The 15,419-nt window shown below is 33.0% G+C and overlaps 1 protein-coding gene across 1 annotated transcript in view; it reads left to right on the top strand.

Moving 5' to 3' along the window:
- The first annotated feature begins 4,977 nt into the window (after window positions 1–4,977).
- Window positions 4,978–15,419, top strand: part of LOC148951142 (transcription termination factor 2-like) — a 54,811-nt gene continuing 44,369 nt past the window's right edge. The window contains exon 1 of the mRNA XM_089090659.1: window positions 4,978–5,031. The gene's annotated coding sequence lies outside the window, so the exon portion shown is untranslated. The remainder of the gene's footprint in view (window positions 5,032–15,419) is intronic.

Here is a 15,419-nt window from a genome sequence, read left to right as displayed (position 1 = left end):
AATTGGAAACTCTTTATTATGCATTATTTTACTGGCTTTTAATTCTTTATCCGACCTCAGGAATTGAAATATCGATTGCTTGAGTTCATTCGTGTTTTTCTCTAGTCTTGTTACTTGTTGAAACAAGGTTTCGGAGGGTTTGGGGTCCAATTTCGTAAAAATTTTCCATGCATTATGGCTAGCTAGCAATGAATTTTTATGCTTGAATATTACTCCATGCTTTACGATATCTTCGGCTTCTGCGTGAACAACGAGGATTATGATGATATTCTTAAGCCTCATCTTTTTTTTTGTTTCTAGAATTAATTTATCATTAATTTTTTCCATTTTTGCAAAATTTGTTTATTTACTATTTTATTATTATTATTTTATATCAATTCAATCTTTGCATTGCTTTATGGTATTTCCCGAACAAAACTAAATTGTGAATGCAAAACAGAATTTCTGTTTATGAATTATATCTTGGGATTAGAATTGTTACGGAAGTCTTACCTTTACTCTGGTTATGATATGCCTTTATGAGATAAACCTTAAAGGCTTAGTTAATAATTACTATACGACTTAATTTTATATAATATTTTTCGAGTAAGCAACATATGAATAAGTAAGCAAGCAACATATAAATATGCTGGTAACCTATTTTCATAAAAGCCTTTTAATAAGACTATTTTTGTTATTGCAGCTAGAATTATTGGAATCTGCACTAAGACAAAATAGTTTATATTTATGAGATTAATTTATTCCATTGTTACATATTCCTATTTCATTAATATTGATTCATTTGATTCATTATTATTATTATTTTATGCGAAAAAAAATTTCGAAAACAGAGGTTATGACGTTTTTTTTGTTAGGTTTAGAGTTTAGAATCTTCTTTTGATTTTCTTGCTATTATTTTTATAGGCGTTTCTTTTTCTTTGGTGTGTTTTCATTCGTTTTATAAACAATTTACTAACCAGGGATTTGTATTCATAAGATTAAGGGTAGAATAAAAATTTTTTATAATTTTGAATTTCTGATAAAGGGTGATGTATGCCTTCATACTTGGCACCTTGGGGATTTTTTTCTAGATTGTACCAAATTTTGGGAGCCTTGCATTTATCAAGGTCTAGAAGATCCGTTTGCGTGGGTTCCTCACAGGAGAAAAATGTGGTACTGAGGTTCTTTTGTCGGCATCTTATTAACAAATGTAAACGTCTAAATAGTTTTATACTTCTCCTTCTTTATTTTGTTTTAAAGTTCCTTCGATCCAGACGTTACTTAGTAGCATTTAGAATATTTGATCCAAATCTATATGTATGTGATATATACACTTCAAATATTTATATTATATCACATTATTTCGCATATTTCTGATTTTCTTATTCATCAACTATCAACATGCCTGCTAAATGTTTAATGTTTTCTTTTGCCTTCACTATTGTAATGAATTCAGTATCAATTATCGGCTTTCGGATAGGCTTTGATTCCGTTTCCATGATCTGAAAATGATCAGTTCATAATTAGACGCTTTTGTACTGGTAATTTTGTTTTTGATAATATCAGCCTTTGTTAGAACATGGGTTGATTTTTTTCATAGAAAATTGGAGGTAGAGCAAGACCTCAACAAACCAAACGCTGTTTGAGGGCGAACTCCACCCAGACTTCTCACAAAACGTGGTCAATCTATTTTAGTTCGATGACACAACTTAATACTGAGTTGGGAATGGTTTCCCTGGGTCATTTTGTAGAAATATAAGTTGATTTTTATGGAGGAGTATAGGAACTGTGTCTCCTACAAACTGAATAAAACACCGTTTGTAGGAGAAACAGAACCCAAATTTCCCACGGTATCGAATCCGTCATTAATCTCAATAGCTGGGTTTATTTTGGGTTGTTTATTGATTAGTTCAGTTTTTTAGAGGTAGAGTTGATTATCGTAAGGAAGTTGAGATCCAGAAGAGTAATCATTCTTTGTTGGGTTATCAGACTCAAAAGGAATGCTGCCTATGAAGTAGAGATGACATAGCTATCTACTATGTAATGAGATAAAAGACTATAAATAAAACAAAACAAGTAGAAAAGTAATAGTTTTATTGGGACTTACATTTCAGGTTTACAATAATGTACGTATATGAGCATGGCTTCACTTCAGTCGGAATAACAATTTCCTAATTGCTCGAAGAGTGATAGAAACATAAGGTTTGTCCTCATAATGCCTGGGTTCTGAATAATAATAATCCGAAAAACACTTTTCTAACATTATAAAACACTAGCCTTGATTCTGCACACTAAGAGCTATTTTACGATTGGCCCAACTCATGTAAAGGGCCCGCTACCTTGTAATTATGTTTGCAAACTAAACTCATTATGCTAACTGCCCATCCAATAATTTTTTTTCAACATTTTGATGATTAGACATTGATACTCCTATGATAACTTTAAACTTCCTGTGAACTTTGTATGTCGTGATTTTTTATTGCCAAATATTTTCGCGAAATTCAAAACCGACTTCCTTGATTAGCGCCGATGTTTGGCTGAGAATAGAATGCAGTTTTTCTTTTGCTGATTAAGAATTTAGACTCATTTTTGAAACGGGATTTAAGCTTAATTAGGGGGAGTTTAATTTATGTCGGAAGTATCCTTAGAAGGAAAGAATTTTGTTTTTTTTTGTATTTTAAATATATCACATATTACTCACGGTACACTAAGCAAGTGGTTTAGAACAGTAAAAAGTATGAAATAAACATGTTTAATAGGCATTTAAGCAACGGTCTCGGTCAGTGGTTAGGATCCTTCATTGTGGTCGAAACAACCCAGGTCCAAATATTGAATAAGATACCTTCCTCTGAAATAATACTTCAGTTTTTAACACCCAACTAGTGGCAATAAAGTTTAAGAATTGTTGCAGCATTCCGGAAGAAGAATTACATTAATAATATCAAAACTTTCTGTCCACTGTATTAATCATTCATCTTAAATTCTTTTAGTGTTCTTCTAGTTTATAACCGTTACATATTTTATATAGGATAATATTTCATAAATAACTAAATATTTTATCTGCAACTCCTCAAAGGTTTCATGGACTCTTTATATGACAAACATGCAAATTTTTTAAGCAAAAGTTTAACAAGAATTCAAAGTAGAACTTATATTTAACACCCTACTTTAGCAAAAACTCATTTTGACTTCTATTGCTATTTCACTTAACTTGGGCAAAGATCTTTTTATAAGGTTTTTTATGTGTATTTTAAAATAAAAAAAAGGGATACAGAAATTATTATCTTTAAAAAGTTTTTCTGTTGAAAGTAAAGACTAAAGTTGACTTCAAAAACAAACAAAAATTACTGCTTCGCAGTTTATGCAACATATTAAAAAAACTGTTGCAAATAAACTGGTTTGTGATTTTTTTAACATTAGTAAAATTTCTAAGAAGTAGCACTTTGCTGAAAACTGAGTTTGCTCGATTTTTTTTAAAGAGAATTAAGTAGTATAGTAAAAATTTATTAATTTTGTGGCCGGGAAAGAACTATTGAAAGCTTTATGTATTGGTCTTTTACTTTTTGCATGCTTGTTAAGTATGTTTCAGCTGCTAATTCTGCTTTGTGGAGTCGACTTTTTCTTTTAGTAAAGTCCTTGTTTTCAGAACTCTACCAATATAGGAGACAATTATGAGCCGGCTTATTTGTAAAGGCCTTTCAAGAAATGCTTCATAAGCTGCAAAACTGTAAATTTTGTTCGTTTTAAGTTTCAACTCTTCTCTTTACTTTCTTCGGAAAAAAAAACTTTGTTTTAATGAATTACATAAAAAGCAATTTACATACGACAGCAGAAAATGTTTTATGATTGCACTGAACCGTCTATGAAACCTCTCACTTGCTGAAATTCAGGGGATGAGTAATCTCAATCAAGGAGATATCATCAAATAATTTGTTAATAGTATCTAGCAAATTGTTCCAACTTCTCACATGGTATATAAAAGTGATAAACTATCTATTAGAGGCGATATTCAAGGTCTGCTTAACAGCCATACATAGTAAAGAGCCACAAGGCTTCAATGTATTTTTAAATTATTTTTTTCCAGAGCCACTTTGTATATAAACTACATTATTTCAGAGCTAACTCATAAAAAAAATATATCAGACATAAATTGTCACATTTTTAATTTGCAGAGCCCCTTGTGCTGAAGCCCCTTGTGGAATGAAGTGCTAGGTATAAGAGCCTCGGAGGGATCTCATTTGATTGGAAATTCAGAGTTCTAGAGCTCTTTTTAAGTGTAAAATTTATAAGAGGGTGACCAGTCCTCATCCCATTCAAATTTTTCTGCCCTCCTCCAAAACATAACTTACTGAAATTTTTAGATAACCCTTTTGTTCAAAAAGGGCTAAGGGTCCAATAGCTGTGCCTCAGGAGATAAAATAATACCCTAAACCCTCTGGTGCATGGGCAATGAACTATAATAGTTTCCTGTTTTGCGTCTCAGTTTTGTCTTAAAAGTTTCAGTGGACACTAGAACTGCCAGAAAAAGTATTAAATTGCTTTAAAAGAAACAAAGTTTTGAATTAGCAAAAAAAAATTAGCAAAGCAAAAAAAAAATTAGCAAACAAAAAACATGGTTATCAAAAAATAAAGAAATCAAATTGCTTTTAAGCGATACAATTAAATATAAGAAAATTGTGAAAAGGGCAAATTTGATTCTTAAAAAGTTGTCCCATTTGGGAAATTCCAGCTTAGTCACAAAAGGTCTGCTTTCACTGAGACGGCACTCAAACAGTTCCACCTAAAAAGGCCACAACGAACAAAGGGCTTTTTAAAAGTTATGTTTTTTTCAAAGGTTCTTCAGATGGTCTATATATTTTTTCATATGAACTATGCGTGATTTAAAAACGAACATTTGTTATTGAAAATAGCAGTGAATGCTATCTTTGTTTCTTAAATGTTTAGAGGGTACTGACTTAGTTGATTCGTCTTGGCTATTTGGCATTGATGTTTCTATGGCAGAAGAATTGAAATTCAAATAATTTTACAGTGTACTAAGCTTCTCACCTTAGTGTATGTTTTATACCATGTCGAATTGATATTGTGACTCATTTTTAGGGCTTTAGAAAATGTTGATAAGTTTTGTGATTCTTTACTCACCCTTGCTTCTTTAAATTTTCAAAGTTTGCAACTAGGTTATTCCCATTTTTCTCAATGCGCCTAGCCTAGGCCTATTTAGAATTTTTCTATGTGGTCTGTTTTTCTAAGGTTGGCTAGTTTTGGTGCAAGACTCCTTTTCTGGAGTAAACATTAGGTAGGCTAAATGAAACTGTTAGGTTAATGAAATCCTTAGTTGTGAATCAAGGTCCTAAAATAGCCTATATTCTTTTAAACTGTTGCCAAGATACCATCTCTAGCCTTTTCTTGTTATTAAGGCTTAGATGATTGCTTAGTTAGTAAATTTTTTGCAGTTCATATTATTGACTTACAAATAAAGTGAACATAGGCCTAACACTTGATGCCTTTTTTATGCTCTTTATGAATATAATAGGCCTAATTGCTTCTATTGTGAATTCAAATTTACCCACCCCCACCCCCCTACTCTGCAAATATATACCCTGAATTGTAATATACCATAAATTGTTGACAGCAAAGTTATGGGTCAATATATATAAATTCGATTTATTTATTTAAAAATAAAGTAAATACACCATTCGATGCCTTTTTTTATGCTTATTACGACTATAACGAGCATTTTTTTCAGACTGGAACTCTTGCCCCCCCCCCCTATATAAGCTATACCTAACCCTGAATTGGCCGATCTAGGGGGGCTGTAATACATTTCCGATAGAAATGCTTATTATATTCGTAATAAGCATAAAAAAAGGCATCAAATGGTGTATTCACTTTAGTCCTAACTCAATAATATGATTTGGTATATATTGACCAAGTTATGAATAGAAAAATTCAGTGCTAGGCTATTTTTGTTGATGGAATTCAAAAAACTTGAAACAATAGGAAAACATTTATATTAGAGTTGCCTAATAAATAAGGTTTGATTTGTTATAAATAGCCTAAGTACTTTGGAATATGTTACTGTTGAACAACTTAGCCTATTTATAAACTAGTGATAGCCTATGTTTTTAACCACTTTTCAATAACTTAACTAGAGTTGATAACTTCTTTGTAGCTTCATTAGTCCAAAGGTAGATTTGCAGTTGGCTACATAATTTAGCTAGGATGAATGTGAAAACATCATTTGATGCCTTTTTTATGCTCTTTCATAATTTAATAATTGCTTCTAGGGCTAATTGTATCTTCAACCCTTAAAGGGGCCCCAAAGTTATTTCATATGACTTATCAAAGAGCATATAAAATTATCAAGCAATGTTTTCACTTTCATGCTAGCTAAATTATATAGTCCACTGCAAATTTACCATTAACTTTACATGCCCCCCACCCTTCCCCCTAATGTGTAAATATATACCCTGAATTGGAATATACCCTCAAATGTTGATGGCAAAGTTTCAAATTGCAAAATTCAGTGCTATTTTTAGTCAACATCATTTGAAAAACACACACTTAAATTGAAACAGTAGGAAAACAGTTTATATTTTTGAGAGGCCTAATAAATGAGGTTTGAATTGTTATTTATTTATTTATTAATACCAAGATATGGTAAGCTTTAACAAGCTTGTCGCACATAACAATTATAAAAAAGTCTATAACAATGTCAATGACATAACAAAAACATACAGTAGCTGAAAACATTGAAAACAATATTACTGAAACATACAATAGCATACCAACTTAACTGAAACATATCTGTTAATAATTGAAACCTACCAAAAAGTAAGCTTACAAAATGACTGTCACACTGTCACAAATCAGCTAATACAAAAATAAAAATATTCTCAAAATCGATTGTGATAGGACCTAGCATAGAGATCTGTAGAGGCTAAAATACCTTTGAAAGAATGGACTATGGTACTTGCAACTATTTCTGATGGAAGTGAATTCCAAGTCGTCCACACTCGGCTAGACAAAGAGTTTTGGCCGAATCTTTCCTGTGAACATGGTGGGTAAATTTTGTGTTGGTGTTGATGGGTACTACTGTATTCTGTAAAAGTGAAATAGTGAGTTGGGGTGATATTATCAATATTCCTAACAATGCAAAATGTATTTATTATGTCAGCTCTATCACGTCTGAACTGGAGAGAAGGCAACTGTAGTCTTTGCATTCTCTGGTGGTAAGGTAGATGATTCAGGTATGGTATGAGTTTGGTGGCCCTATGTTGCACTCTCTCAACCCTCTCTCTATCTCTCTTATTAAGGGGATACCATACTGATGAGCAATACTCAAGTACTAGACATACAGTGGATACATACAGTGAAATCAGTGAATGAAGATTAAACTTAGAAAAAGTATGCCATAGACAAAATAATTGGTAATTAGCCTTATGGGTGATGTCTGATACATGTTTGTTAAATTTGAGACTTGAATCAAAACAAATCCCAAGGTCACAAACATATTCTACACTTGAAATTAATTTACCAACAACAAAGTAATGGTAATGTTGAGGGAGTCTACGCAAATAATGCACAGCATCGCACATGGTTTCATTAATGAACATAGAGTTTGCAGTACACCACTGGCCCAGAACAACCAAATCCTCTTGAAGTAAAGAAATCTCATGTTCACTCATGACTGGCCTATAGATTTTTACATCATCTGCAAACATTTTTATGGTCAAATTCCTAACAATGCCTGGCAAATCATTGATAAAAAGGCAGAAGAGTACTGGCCCAAGACCACTTATGACAGACATAGGTCATGACAAAGCATCACTTACTGCAACCTCTTGGGTTCTATTTGTAAGATAATCTGTTATCCATGCTTTAGTTTGTGGGCCTATACCATATAGTTGACATTTGTTTATCAGAAGTGGAATGGAAATTTCCTCAAATGCTTTGGAAAAGTCAATGTAAATACAATCAAACAAAATACCATTATCAGCTATCAATTGAAAATCATGAATCACCTCAAGAAGTTGCATGTTACAAGATTGTTGTTTATAGAAACCATGCTGAGCAGAATGCCATAAATTATTTTCCTCGAAATGTGCTTGGATTCTACTCACCACAATTTTCTCCATTATACGGGAAACCTCAAGCATGAACATGCTTGCGGGAACATGAGCTGAAGGACATTTACCAGATAAATAATTATTTTTGGAATATGTTACTCTTGAACAACTTATTTATAAACTGATGATATTTTTTAACCATTTTTCAATAATTTAACCAGTGTTGATAACTTCCTTGTGTGGTTTCAATTCAGGGTATACATTTGCACATTAGGGGGGTGGGGTGAGTAAATTTGAATTTGCTTTAGAAGTGATTATTATATTTTTATAGAGCATAAAAAAGGCATCAAGTGGTATGTTCACTTCATTCATAAGTCAATAATATGAACTGCAAAAAATTTACCACTTAGTCTAGGCTACATGACATGGCCATATTTGGCCTAGGTGCATAAATTTTGGCAATAAATGTCTTACCTTAGTTTTGGGTTTTTAACTTCTTTTCATTTGCTCAAGTTTTTGAAAGTAAAATTCCTAATAGTCCAAAGGTAAATTTGCAGTTGGCCAAATAATTTAGTTAGTATAAAAGTGAAAACCTCATTTGATGCCTTTTTTTATGTTTTTCATCATTTAATAATTGCTTCTGGGGTTAATTGTATCTTCAACCCTTAAAGGGCCGCCAAAGTTATTTCATATGAATTATGAAAGAGCATGAAAAATGATTAAATGACATTTTTACTTTCATCCTAGGTAAATTATATAGCCCACTTGAAATTTACCAAGAACTTTACATCCCCCCCCCTAATGTGCAAATATATACCCTCAAATGTTGATGACAAAGTTTCAAATTGCAAAATTCAGTGCTATTTTTAGTTAACAGCTTTATAAAAACATACTTAAATTGAAACAGTAGGAAAACAGTTTATATTTTTGAGAGGCCTAATAAATGAGGTTGGGATTGTTATAAATAAGTATTTTTGGAATATTTTACTCTTGAACAACTTATTTATAAACTAGTGATGTATTTTTAACCACTTTTCAATACTTTAACTAGTGTTTATAACTTCTTTGTGTGGTTTCAAAAATGGAAAACCTTTGGGGCCCCTTTAAGGGCTCAAGATGCAATTAGCCCCAGAATTGATTCTTGAATTATGAAAGAGTATGAAAAAAGGCATGAAATGATGTTTTCACTTTCATCTTAGCTAAATTATATAGCCTATGGTACTGCAAATTTACCAGTTCAAAAGAAATTTAAGCCATTTCAAAGATTTTGGCTAATGTATAATGGTTCAACTCTGCATAGTGAAATAGTAAAATTCTGTAAAGTGCTTTAAAACATTCTAAAGTACTTAGGTCAGTAGCCTAGGCCATATGAGATTCCATGATAAAGATGTAGAATAGCAGTTCTCCAGAAGGAAAATTCTAGTGACATAAAAGCAGCACCATTAGGTTCCTTACTCTATTCTCCTTTTCAACATAACAATCATTACCCTGATAATACACCCCCTACTGATTGACCTATATACTACCCAAATAATTAATTTTTTGTTGTTGTTGTTTCCATGGTTTAATCTGTTGTGTGTGCTAATGGGTATTTGGTTACCCAAATGTTACCATTTGGTTACCCTCTCTTCAGAGGGAGATATGCTATACCGGTAACAAAAACAGACATATTTTTAGATCATTAGCCTAGTTTTATGGTTATGTTTGTGTCTCTGACAATTCATCCCCAGTTCCCTTCTAACTGTCTCATATAGCCTTAGGCTGAACAGAAAAAGTAATAATTAAAGAAAACTGATACAAAGCAGAAAAAACACTAGGGAATATGACTCATTGGTGCTCTCTGCACATAAGGTAAAGTCCCATTATTTTTGGTTAGGTCTTTGTATAGCCTAGGGCTATATGAGACCACTAGAGAGAGTCTAGGGATGAACTGTCAAAAATGTGAACAAAACTATTGATATTGGCATAAAACTAGCAATCTAAAAATGTCTCTTGTTTTGTTCTACTGTGTTTCCTTCAGAATAGGCCCAATTCTCAACCTTTACTTGTATATGCTAAAAATACTTCAAGATATCCAGTATAGCTTGAGTGACTGTGTTGAATATTGGATAACAATCCAAAGTTAAAAAATGCAAATAATAATGGAAGGATGTACAATAAATTTGATCAATATTATTTTAAGCCAAAAAATGGAGTAAACCATAGGCTTGTTTCATTACAAATACAATTGAAAAATACAGCAACCCAACTATAAATGTAACAGTCTGATAGCCATTACAAAATAACAACAACAGCATACCCAAAATAGAGACAACTTTCTGACTCTTGGCAGGAAAGACATAAATGTTATAGCCCCATTAGCCCTTCACATTTCAGAATAAGAATGAAAAGTGTAATAACAAGGAATAAACTAACTTTACAATGAACAAAAAGGGCAATAAACAAGAGCTGGATATCTGGGTATTAATTGGTACCAAAAATCATTATTAATTGGTATATTATGGAATAAATATATTTCATAGGCTTAAGACATTACAGAAAACAAACCAATACTTCAGAATGCACAATGAAACAAATTAATGACACTCCTCTTTGGGCATTAAGTAAAATATATCATAATAATATCATAAATATTATGGTTCTATATGCTGGCTTTTGTAAAAAGAGGTTCCAACCAAAGCTGTTTTAAAAATTGTAACATTATTTTTTTAAACAAAATGGTTGACAACATGTTCCATGATTTATGGACCAATTTATATATGGCTAAACTGAAAAAAATCTCTACAAGATAAATTATTATCACCTTTAACAATTTTAAATGTGTAACTGAGTATAATCTATCCCTCTCAAACGGCAGAGATGGTAGGCTCAAACAGCTTAGCCTTTGCTTATTAGGTAAATGTTTCAAATAAGGAACAAATTTTTGTGCCTGTTTTTGCACTTTTTCAATAAGCTATAAATCAGATTTTTCTTCTTGGATACAACACAGATGTGCAATATTCAACTATACATCATTTCATTCTCTTATACTGTGTATTAAAGCTTTGCTGGTTAAATATTCTTTTGATGCAAAGCAAACTGTAGTTTACTTTATGCAATACAGCTAATATTTGTTTATCAAACCTCAAATTACCTTTGCTGATGCAGTAGCCCAGAGTAATAGCCTATGACTCAGGCTCAAGGTGGGCTATGAATCATTCTGGATTTTTGAATTCCTGTGGCCGCCCTGTTGCTGTCATAATTGTCAATCTCCCAACCACATGAAAACCAAATGCGATAAGCCAACAAAATGCAGCCGCTGTGCCGGCTCTCATGTATCATCCCGTGATTCCCCCTGTGTTTTTGATCCAAAATGCACTAATTGTGAGGGGAATCATGTATCGTATAGCCTAAAATGTTGTATTCTTCATGATGTCCTGAGCAAACATGTGATTTGGAAATGAATGTCAAATTGTCTGTCTCAATTGACTCTTTTAATATCAATGGCACAAAAGATAAAGATGGATTATTAAATCAAAAAATGAATGATTTTGACATTTTGTTCTTGCAAGAACATTTACTTCCCTCCATCTCCATTAACTCTCTATGAAGAAGTAGCCACTATATTGTCTTTACCACCACTGCCCAAAAAACAAAAGGCCAACCTTCTGGGGGCCTTGCATGTGTTATCAAACAATTAGCTACTCCTTTGTCATTCCTCTGATAATATTATGGCAATACAACTTGGTCACCTTGTACTTATAAATGTATATCTTCCCTGCAATCAGAAACGTCCAGCTTCACTTACTAAGTTTTCTAATGCCTGCTCATCACTTAAAACTCTGTTATGCAATATTGAAAAGCATGGGTATCATTGGCTAATGATAGGTGACTTCAATTGTGATGTTCATAGCTTCTCTACTCGTGCCAACTTAGTTTTAGATTCGTTGCCTATTGGCTACCGCATGGTACCCAAAGCTCCTAATTACAGTTATATTCATAATAGGGGAACTGTGACCAATATTGATCATTGTATTTGCTCTGCCAATGTTCCCTGTTCTGTCGTTCATGTTGATGAAGACAATCGTGATCTTGACCACCTTCCATCTCCCTTACTGTGACATTAACTGCTGATTCATCTAATCATCCTTGTGTTACTACTTATAAAAAAAAAAACTCGTGGATGAAACAAGAGTGGAGCAAAGTCAATTGGCCTTTATATATTTTTACCCTAACAACTCTGTTGTCCTGCATCAAGATCCCTTTTAATCTACTGTGCACTAGTGTTTTTTTTGCCACAAGCCAGAGTGCAACTGAATGTTTATTATCTTCATTTAGTTAAGTGCATGAAACAAGCTGAGAATGTGGCTGTTCCCCTTCTCCGGGTTAAACTCAAAACTCAAAGTCCAATTTGGAAAGAAGACCCAGGTCTTAAAGCCATCAAAAATCGTGCTAAACTCTGGCTATGCATCTGGATTGCATGTGGGCGGCCCTTGCGAGGCCAAGTGTTTGATATAAAGAGTAAGACAAAAGTGGAGTTTAAACAGTATCTTTGTTTGGTTTGATATAATGGTGCTGAGTTCCCTAAAAGTGCAGTACAATGGAAAGAAGTCATTAATACATCTAAAGTTGATTCATTAGGGACTAGTGATGTTATCCCAGATTTGTCTTGGCTTGGGCATTATAAAAATATTTTCTGTAAGAGTGAGTTTAGTGATCATTATCATTTTCAGGGTTTAGTTTCTAAATTTTTGCCACCTAAAGTTTTGAAACATCATGTTATTCCTGTCTCGACTAAAAGTATTGTTAATTGTATGCTTAAACTTAAGTCTAAATCAAGTGACCTTGATGGGATTAGCGCTCACCATTTATGTTGTGATTGTCTGGCACTAGTTGCTCAGCTCCAGTTACTTTTTCAGTTCTGTTTATCTTTGTCAATGGTGCCTGATTCCTTCCTTTGCAGAACAGTAACTTCGGTTCTTAAATACGGAAGAGACCCTTTGGATTGCAGTTCATATAGGCCCATCAATGTTGCTTGCAATATTAGTAAGGTTTTTGAATATGTTCAGCTCCCATGTATTTTTGAACAAACTGCAAAAGACTCAAACCAATTTCGGTTTCAACCTCGTATTGGGTGCCAACATGTGCATAAGGTTTTAGCTTCAATTCTTTATGATGCCCAGTCGAAAGGTTATGAGTTACATATTTGTGCTTTGGATTTATCTAAAGCCTTCAATAGTATTTGCCATGCACAAATGTGGCACTCTTTGTCAGAGTTTGGAGTGAACCCCTCTGTTATACATGTACTTAAATTTTGGTATAATAATTCGTTTCTTTGTTTAAAATCTGGTACAGGGTACTGCGGTAATATACCAGTTCAATCTGGAGTATGACAGGGTGGGGTGCTATCACCTTATCTATTTAATGCTTGCATTCAAAATGTGTTATTAGGAATCAAGCCTTTGTATTTTTATAATTTATCTGATGTGTCTTATATTGCATATGTGGATGACCTGCTAGTTTTAAGCTGGACCAAGTCTATTTTGGCATTATTGATGCAACGTATTTCTAGGATGTTGATCTGTTTTGAATTTTGATAAATGCAAATATTTAGCTTTCAATCCCAAATCATCAGCTCATAATTTGTCCTGTGGATCCTCAGTAATTCGCAATGTTTTACGAGTTTAGGGTGGTTAGGAACACTCACTTTTTTGCAGCTTCAAGTTCTGAGAGATGTTAAAGAAAAGTTGAAGATTGGATATGTGAAAATTGTACCTAACTGTGGAAAATATTCACGCCAAGCTTTAGTTAAAACGTATTCCACATATTGTGACCATTCTGTCTTGTTTTTTAGTGGAATGTATTTGTTATTGAATAAGAATGATTTGTGCCAGATCCATATCCCTTATTTTAGATATTGCAAATTTTTATTGTACCTTCCCACTTCATATTGTAAGACACGTATTATTGAGAAGTATGGTGTTCCCGACATTATCCAATCGTTTGAATTGCTTAGTAATAATTTGACAAGAAATGCCTTTGTGTCCCTAGGCCCAAACCATAATATTATCTGTGTGTTTTTGTCAGTGATTAAGGTTTAAGTTATCTTTGTTTCTGTGTATTTGATTGATTTTTTTTTCCTTTTTAGTGTGCTTTACTCTGCTTGTTTTGTATAAAAGTGGGTTATAAACAAATTATTAAATGATTATCAAAAACAATACCAAGGTCCCTCAATACCCACTCTTTACACTAATGTTTGACTTTTTGTCCCAGATGTTTAAGGACAGCTCTTTAAACACAAGGACTGTTTAAGTAGAATAAGAAGCTTTTCTAAAGTTATAAATTACTTAAATGTGAAGAGTGATGTATAGAGGAGGGAGCAACCCCCCTTATATGCACATTAATTTCTGCTTGTTTTAAATTTTAATGTTGCTTCTTACTTTCAGTTGATTTTTTTTTATTTAATCAAAGAATGAATTGAAAGGACTTTTGTTGCCTTTCTGCTGTGGTGAAGTCATGCAGCTAGATTCCTTGTTTAGGGACTAGGGATGGAGGCATTCCTCCCATTGGGTACACCATGCACACAGGGCACTAGGAATCCCCTTTTGAGCCTCTGCCACCAGATGGGCACAGAAACAGTAATTTTCTTTGTTACTGCTTGAAGAAAATGTTCTGTTTAAAATTTATGACAGGCCCTCACTGCCTTTATTTTTTAATGTTTTGTATCCATTATAAAATAATTTTATAAAATAAGTTTTCAGCCAGCTTAAAAAATGTGTCTAGGCTTCTTTTTTTATAATTTCCAGGGGAGGTCCCTCAGAAATCCTCCATTTTCCTGAAGGGTATGCCAGACCCCTAGATGTGGACCCCTCCCCTCTTGCCCCTAATCAAAATGCTAAAATTATGCTAATGAAGCTGATTATCTTCTCAGTTAGCAATTTATCTATGTGTGTGATTTGGTGCAAGTTATTTGTCAAAATATTATTCAAAATTATTTTAAATGGGTATAATAATGGAAGAAAATGGGATAATCTGAAAAGAAGAATATCTCAGCAATTTTAGTTTTCAGATATTTTGGAGGGGGGGGTACATTTGCAAGTGAATTGGTCAGTATATCTGAAAAAACTTGCAAAAAGGAATTTAATAGAATGTTCACTTTGTCCTTGTATCATTTATGGAATCTTGTATATATTTGCCATTACTTATATCCTGCCATGCAAAAAGTGGGGTAGCAAAGTACCAATGTTACTTAGCAGTTTTCAAATTTGTTGGCAGATTTTGTCTGAAAATACCATTTTTACATGTAAAGATAATTCTTGTTCAAAGAAAAGTTGTCAAAATGCAAGTTGTGCTCTGCTCTGCAAAAAGTGGGGTAGCAATGCTTTTTAGCAGTTT

Source organism: Artemia sp. Qi Xiang Cuo, chromosome 6 (assembly GCF_049724085.1).
Source record: "Artemia sp. Qi Xiang Cuo chromosome 6, ASM4972408v1, whole genome shotgun sequence".
Taxonomy (NCBI): Eukaryota; Metazoa; Arthropoda; class Branchiopoda; order Anostraca; family Artemiidae; genus Artemia; species Artemia sp. Qi Xiang Cuo.
Note: the sequence above shows the minus strand (reverse complement) of the source record. Positions and strands in the feature narration are given on the sequence as shown.